General features: G+C 42.5%; 1 pseudogene; it reads right to left on the bottom strand.

Annotated features, from left to right (window-relative positions):
* Positions 1 to 1771: 1771 nt before the first annotated feature.
* LOC112583988 lies at positions 1772 to 4714 on the bottom strand (annotated as a pseudogene).
* Positions 4715 to 8530: the final 3816 nt, after the last annotated feature.

Below are 8530 nucleotides of genomic sequence, written 5' to 3'. Positions count from 1 at the left end.
TGCGATGCTGGCTGATGTAAAATGGTGTACTTTTCTCTATGCTCACTGACAAAGGAATGAGGATGCTGTATAGAGAATTATAAACTAAATAACACTTTAAGGAAAAATGCTGCCTAAAGAAGTAGGCTTTGGCAAGTAGAGCTCAGAGAGGGAGCTCATAACTTCATGATAATACCTCACATAAATTAAAGTAATGTTAATTGTCTCCCCCACAGCAAGGCCATTAAGCAGTTTATTGCTCCTACCTTTAGAATTTATTCTGGTATTTCTTGTGGTCCTACCTTTTCAATGGTATTTTACTTTTTACCCAGAAGGGATATAAACACTTCCTTGACAGTCCTTTCTGGTATATTTCATCTCTAAGTATAACAAGAGGAGGAAATAAATGACCAAATAGGTGCTGATAAGCTCTGCAGCAATCAAAGATAAAAGGCTCCAGAAAGACATCAGGATATGGAGTTTCATTTTGAAACACAGTTCCTAACAACTGGAGAGAATAAGTGTGTCTACATTCCCTAGTTATGAACAGCTAAACTGTCAGTGACCTTGTCACTAACCAGGGAGGAATTTTCTGTTTCATTTTCCCTCTGTGTTGAGCTAAGACCCTCAGCACCAGGAAAAAAGGATGTTGTATTCCTTCACCACATTTTATTCATCTCCTACTATATGTCAGATATTATGAATGAAGCCCTGGCTCATACAACTCCCTTCTTTCTCTCTGTTGATAGCGTTCCACATAATTTTCTTTTTTTTTTAAATTTTATTTTATTTTTAAACTTTACAATATTGTATTAGCTCCGCCAAACATCGAAATGAATCCGCCATAGGTACACCCGTGCCCCCCATCCTGAACCCCCCTCCCTCCCCACTCCCCACACCCTTCCCCTGGGACGTCCCAGTGCACCACATAATTTTCAAGTCTTCAGAACTTTGCCAGATTCTATGCTTGGACATTTACAATTGGACCAAGGTCACAATAGGACAGCTTAGTTGGAAAAGGGGAAAAGGGAGAAAAAAAAATGCTAAGAAGTTACATAAATGTCCTCTAGCACATTCCCTGTTCTGAGGGCTAATGTACTGTAGCAATTCATCAGTCATTCTAATAGTCTTTTAACTTCTGTCTGAAAGCCTACTAAATGCTAACATCTTAAATGTTTAATATTCTAAAACATATTTTCATTAATCATGCAAATTATCTAGGCATCTATATTTTACTATAACTCTCTTTGGAGATTGCAGCCTAAGGCTTAGTGTATGAGAGACCCACATTGGTGAATGATACTGTAGATGAAATATAACATATAGAATTTTAGAAATGAAAAGTTGCTAGTAAAGTTTCAGTAGCTATGTGTTGTCACAGTTATTAAAAAAATGATATTAATGTCATGTACTTCTGATTAAGTGGCAAGCAACTAAAATATGCACTAGCTTCATTCTATTCTATTACTTAGTTGGTGGATGGGTATTAATGGGGTAGATTTTTTTAATATTTTTTGGTGAAGTTGTTGGTCATGTCTGACTCTTTGTGATCCCATGGACTGTAGCTTACCAGGCTCCTCCATCCATGGAATTTTCCAGGCAAGAGTACTGGAGTGGGTTGCCATTTCCTTCTCCAGGGGATCTTCCTGACCCAGGGATCGAACCCAGGTCTCCCACATTGCAGGCAGGCGCTTTACTATCTGAGCCACCAGAGTAGATGGTATATTGTCCTAATAGAAATGACCCTATGTTTCCTCACAAAATGGACTGTGGACTCCGTTGTTATAAAAGGATAGAATATGAGTTCCTTGCAGTTAGGTTGGCCTGAACAGCACCATGAAAATTTCCATGTATATACTGCCAGTCACCCCAATACCAAGGATTCTTAGTTGCTTGGGAAAAGGAGAAATATAGTGGTGGGCCCCCTGAAACAGATGAATGAGGAATTGAAAGAATAAAGGCCATGAGTTTTGGTAGTGTTAGTGGAAATGCTTTACCTTGAAACTATTTGATTTCAGCAGGGATGGAGGTTGGTAGTGAAATAGAAATGACCTGTGACCATGGAAATGTAGAGCCACGGAGGAGGGCTCACTGGACTTAAGAACATGACCTAAGTAACTGGAACTGAGAGCGATGGTAGTGGATCAGTGCACTTGCCCATCTCCCAAGAGGAAACAGATGGCACAGTAGCATTAGGACAATTCAAAAAAGTCTTCTTTATAAAGGGACTAATTACAAACACGTGGGCAGAGTGGAGAGTAGGGGAACCATTTGTGGCCATGCGGGTAGTGAAAGCTAACAGCTGCTGTTAAATACAGGCCTTAGGAGATGAGAGAAAGGAGCAACTACCAGGACTTGAAGGAAAGGGAGTCATTACAAAAAGTCACCTCTGAGGGTTTATTGACCTTTGATTAAGGGAGACGGCCGGCACAAGATGATCTCATGCAGAGAAAAAACACCCTGACTTCCCTCCTTTCTCTCCCTTCAGTCTTCCTGATGGGACTTTCCATTCATTGAGCCAAACAGGAACCTGAAAACACAGATTAAGAATATGGTCCCCACAGACTGGCTTCCCTGAGTGGATACCAGGGCTTCACATACAGAGAGTGGGGGTGATACAGGGAGTCAGAAACATCTCATTTCAGTAGGAATACCACTTGTTTAGTTATGTGACCAAAACCATAACCTCTCTTTGAATGCTTTTCTTATGTTTCTTTTCCTAAAGCATTCCTTGTATGGTTAGTTTCTTTCACCATATCACCTGATACTATATATCTTAACAAAATTTCTAGTACTAGTGCTGCTTCCCCAGTACATAAGCATGAACTACCTTGCCTCTGAGTAATCAGATATTTTAAGAAAACACATAGCTACTTGCCATCCAGACAGTTCTGAACTTTATTCTGAACATTCCTATACCTTTTGGTATGACAGTGTGCTTCTAAATATCTGTTGTCTGTACCACTAAAGGAACTCCAAGGTCTTCATTTTTTTACATTGTTGGCCTTCTCTCTTTTCCTTTTTTTTTTTTTTTTCAGAAGTTGGAAGGGCTTTCTTGGGGTTACTCTGAGCCCCTCACAATGTTCCAGGAACCTATTGGTTTTGCCGTTGCCTTTGCTCTTTGGATATTTGGGAGAGAAGGCCTCCTTCCCTTGGGAGAGAGAACGCCCTTTATGGGGACTGAGACAAGGTGTGGGAAAAGTAAAAAATTCAATGGGAGCAGAGTCTGGTGGGGCCTGGAAGTGGCCAGGGCTTCCTCGGGGAGAATGGAGGTCATGGAGTGTTGGCTTCATGAGAGAGAAGGTGGCAGTAAGAGGGCCTAGAGTAGGAAGAGCAGATAGGCGGCACTTTGGGCACTGAAGGTGCGCACCAGTCAGGACACGAGGGCCATGAACAGGTGTGGCCAGAGAGTGTGCTTGTGGATGTAGAGAAGGCTGATCTGATGAGGGTAGCCCAGCCAGGCCAAGGACCCAGCAGCCCCGTGGCCAATGCAAGGCAAGCTAGCTTCTGGCCACATCCCAGGTGTACCCACCATACCTGGGCATGGCAGGGAGAGTTCAGGGTGATGCCCAGACCCAGGTTCAGGGAGACAAAGGGCTGGCTGTCCAAGTGTACCCACTTGGGCCGTTTATACCACTTAGAGACTAGGTTAATGGACCAAGAAAGATCCAGGCCCAGTGTAAAGAGAGTCAATAGACATGGCTGGTACCCAGTGAGGGCAACCATAGGAGCTTAGCTTCCACTCTATGGGCACGCAGGGGGCATCAGCCAGCCCAGGACAGCACCAGTTATTAGGCCAGTCAAGCCCTGGTGAGGGAAATATGCTACCAGGAAGACCCAGGACAAGCTGATTGCCAGCAGGAAGGTCAATAAGCCAAGCTAGGTATCACACTCACCCACCAAAAGGGCCTGTCTCCAAAAAGAAACCACTTGAAGAGGAGGTTGAGCCACTTGGTGAAGAGGCTGATTGATACCACCATGATGCCCACCTGGTGAGAGGAATAGAAGGCCATGGGATGGAGAACAGAAAGAGGCTCTTGGAGTGGCCCAGAAAGGTGATCCAGAGCTACACATTCTCCAATCAGGGCAGCTGGTTCGCAGCACCTCAACTATCATGATCCCTGTGCCTGGCATGGACTCCATGGCCACCAGAGAGCTGGCCTGACCAGGGTTTGGTCTAAGGTGGTGCATCCCTCCTTTGCTGCTGTGAAGATGGATATGTAATATCCAGGGCAAGATTCCTTCTAGACCTTTCTCCTCTGGTGTTTTTACCCTCCAAAGATATTTCAAGATCTCTTGGAGAGAAGGCTAGGGGCTACTCCTATTCTGGGGAGCCAGGCATACCCAGCAGGTGCTGAAGTGGGACCCTAAGTTTGCACACACAACTGGTTAATTGGTCCGTGCCTTCCTCCCCCAGCTCAAGACTCTCATGCTTGAGTTCATTCACTATTGATTTGGAAGCTGACAGATTTGGAAGCCTCTTAATTTTGAGGGGTTGTCCCTAAAGTCTTGAGAGTTCTTATATATAGCACAGAATAGTCACACTTCTTCCCAGTTCTAAGCTTGTTTGCTTTGTTCCTCTCCTTTCCATAGTTTGCTTCTAATTATATTTCTCTAGTAAAATATTTAACCATTTCTTCCTGAATCATGGATTCTAAGGTGCAATAAAAGTCTAAAGGGAAATATATATGTTGTTACACAGAAAGACAGATTTTTTTTTCCCCCAGAGCATTTTCAGTCATTTCTGCAGGAATGAATGAGTAAAGGTTTCAAGAATGAATAGTGGCAGAAAACCAACTTACTATTGTATACAAGTCTCTGCAGCCCCTGGGTACAAGTACTTCTGTATCTCCTTTTGTTGAGTTCTCTATTTTTTTATGAATATGCATATTGGGGAAAAAACTTCCATCTGCTCCCTTTTAGCTGATTCTATCACTTTTTTGAGCTGTGCATCATTATGAAGCTTCAGAGAAAAATGATCATTTACATTACATACGGATGTAAAGGAGAGAAGGAGCTGATGAATTGCAAACAAGTATAATCTATATGGACAAATTGTGCCGGAAGTGATTTCACCCCATTTTACTCTGCAAATAGAATGATTCCTGCCAAGTGCCCACGAACTCAGAGAAGAATATCATCCTGCTGGCCTGTGCAGCAGGATTTCACCTCTCCCTGTGAAGAAACAGGGACTTCCCTGGTGGCTCAGACAGTAAGGAATCCTCCTACAATGCAGGAGACCCAGGTTTGATCCCTGGGTTGGGAAGATGCCCTGGACAAGGAAATGGCAATCCACTCCAGTACTCTTGCCTGGAGAATTCCATGGACAGAGGAGCATGGCGGGCTACAGTTCATGGGGTCGTGAAGAGTCAGACATGACTGAGCAACTAGCACTATATGAAGAAACAGTGCTTTGCGCTAGTGCTCACCAGGGACTCCAGAAGTCAAAGGAAATGTCTGAACATTCTAATGTTATTCTCTATAGGTTCTTTTGTCATGGTTTCTTAATTTATAACATCACGTGGACACATTGCTATACTGTATATGTGAGAAATTTGCATGATGGAGTAAGAAATGTGAAGTAATGAAAATATTTTCCTGCTAGCCTCTCCCTCTGCACTTTGTTTCCCAGGGTAGATCATTTGCCTAAATGTCCAGGTAGCACTAGTGGTAGAGAGCCTGCCTGCCAATGCGGGAGACATAAGAGATGCGAATTCGATCCCTGGGTCGGGAAGATCCCCTGGAGGAGGGTATGGCAACCCACTCCAGCATCATTGCCTGGAGAAATCCCATGGACAGAGGAGTCTGGCAGGCTACAGTCCATGGTGTCACAAAGGGTCAGACACAACTGAAGCAACTTAGCACACATGCATGCACCATAAAAATTTAAAAATATATGCCTTATTTTCAGCATGTCTTTCTACAAGGGCTTTTCTGTTGGCTATATCACACTCAGCTGTGACCTATACTGTATACACCAAGGCCCGAGGTGCAGCCATAATCCCAAATCTTTTATTGATTTAATATGGGCATTCATTTCTATATTTAGTCATTTATCCTTAAATGATTATTCCTATCATGTGACAAGAGTGAAGAATCAGAGCTAAATGCAATAAAACCTCTTCCTTAACTAACAGGAGTAAACAAAGAAATATTCTGTCATGACAGAATGGTCTTTGGCTGTGAAGGTCTGTTGAATCAGCTGACTCTCTCCTTGATGCTGGAGAACACAGCTGTCTTAGCCCTCAGGCATTTGTGTCTGAAGGGTTTCAGATCTCTACAAGACCATGCCAGTGTTGTAGGAGCGTGCGCACAGCCTTGATTTGATGTTCAGGCACCAGTTTTTATGCACATACTGCATGCCTTGTGCTGAGTGTTTTGCACACATTGTCTCATTTAATCAACAAAATGCTATGGAATATTAGTACAACAATCGTGTATATTTTGCAATGGGAACAAAACGAAGCTCAGAGGATAAGTGACCTGCCCAAAGTCACACAGTCCTCAAACCAGGATCTCCAGTTGATGTGTTGAGGTCAACACTGGGTGTGAGGAGATGGATTCAGTGTTAGGACAGGACGTAGCATAAAGTGAAGGTTGCTTCTATCTTATTTCCATAGCCACAAAACCTGGTCGAATTTAGAAACTGCTGTTCTTTTGCCTATATTTAGTCCCTATTCATTTTGCTTTCAACCTCTACATAATTTTAGCACGACTTCCCACTTTATGAAGGAGTGCTTGAAGTCTGCCTGCTGATTAGTTATACAATTTTCTTTATTGGCGGTGGCGGGGTGGGTGGGGATGGAAGTGCATGTGTGGGGTGATGGAGTATCTAAAATTTCATCATGTTATTTTCTCAGAACTTATGCCTGTAACGGAAGTTTCTCAACATGAAATGTCATCAGTTTGGCCTCAGTCAGGAAGTTGCAAGGCACTTGGCTAACCTCAGTGAGTTGGATGTTATCTAAGACCTGAAAATCTTTAGCTGCCTGGCATTTTAGGACTTTCAAAAGTTATCTTATTTTTTAATGAATTATTTTCTTAGTTGAGTTGATTTAAAAAAAATTATGATAAAATACTTCATGGTGAAGGTATATTCCTGTTTATATAAGCAATAGAATGGTGTGTGTGTGTGTGTGTGTGTGTGTTGGGGGTGAAGGATGGTGTGTGTGTGTGTGTGTGTGTGTGTGTGTTGGGGGTGAGGTGGGGAACCAGGATTTAAATAATCTAATTTTTGCTCTTTTCAAACAGTATTGTAAAGATTTTATCCATTTATCTGAAATAAAATTTCTCTGACCATGCATTCTGTCACAACAAACTTGAGTCTGTAAACCATAGGCTCTCCCTGGGACCAGAATAATCATTGAATTCCAGAACATGTAAAAGTTTTACAGCCTTTCTATACTGAAAGATTCAGCTGGTTCCAGTGGAGAGGCTATGGTGAGATGGTGGTGTGCTTAGTCGTGTCCAGCTCTTTTGCAACCCCATGGACTATAGCCCACCAGGCTCCTCTGTCCATGGAATTTTCCAGCCAAGATACTCAAAAAGGTTGCCATTTCCTCCTCCAGGGGATCTTCCCTATCGAGGGAATGAACCCACGTCTCTCGCATCTCCTGCAATGGCAGGCAGATTCTTTACCACTGTGCCACCTGGGAAGCTCATAGATTGAACAGATTGATTTAAATGTAGATATGGAATGTGTATGGGAATAATAATTATACTTAATGCACTCCAGCAAACAACTCCTAAATGCCCACTCTGTACCTGGTTTTATACCAGCAATTAAAAAGACTAAAGAAAATAATCTCTGTCACAAGGAGATCACCGTGTCATGGAAGGGCAAGTATCATAATAAATAAAGTATAAGATGATAAGTGTTTTAACCAACAGAGACAAAAATTGCTATGGAAACACAAAGAGAAGAACACCAAAGGGAATCATGGAAGGCTTCACAGAATAAGTGATTTTGGTGGTGAGTCTCAAGACAGAAAACAGAGGGAGGCTTCTGGATATAGAAAATAGAAGGAGCCACTCCAGGAAAGTAAATAATGTAAGAAAAGTCAAAAAGGGAATAGTGAATTCAGGACACTGCCAGTGTATTGCTTTGGCTGGAGAGTATAGAGTGAGAGGTGAGAGAGGAAAGATATGACTCATAGGGTAGGTTAAAATTTGTTGGGGAGGATTTTATATATCCTGGAAGGTTTAAATACTATACTAGAGACAATGAAAAGCCATCACACATTTTTAAGCTGAAAATATGTGATTTACTTTTTGTGTTAAATCACATAGTGGATTGTGCCTTCCCCATCCCCTCAAATTCATATGTTGAAGCTCTAAACCCCATAGTATGGTATTTGAAGATGGGGTCTTTGGGAGATAGGTTTAGATTATGTCACGAGGGTGAGGACATCATTATGGGACAATGAGAGCCTGCTGTCTCTCTCTGCCTTGTGAGAATACAGCAAGAAGACAGGCTAGGAAGAGAGATCTCAGCAGAACTCAACATGCTGGCAACTTGATCTCGGATTTCTAGCTTCCCAAACTGTGAGAA

The sequence above is a fragment of the Bubalus bubalis genome, chromosome 1, assembly GCF_019923935.1.
Source record: "Bubalus bubalis isolate 160015118507 breed Murrah chromosome 1, NDDB_SH_1, whole genome shotgun sequence".
Taxonomy (NCBI): Eukaryota; Metazoa; Chordata; class Mammalia; order Artiodactyla; family Bovidae; genus Bubalus; species Bubalus bubalis.
The sequence above is the reverse complement of the archived record's forward strand: the minus strand, read 5'-3'. Positions and strand labels throughout refer to the sequence as shown.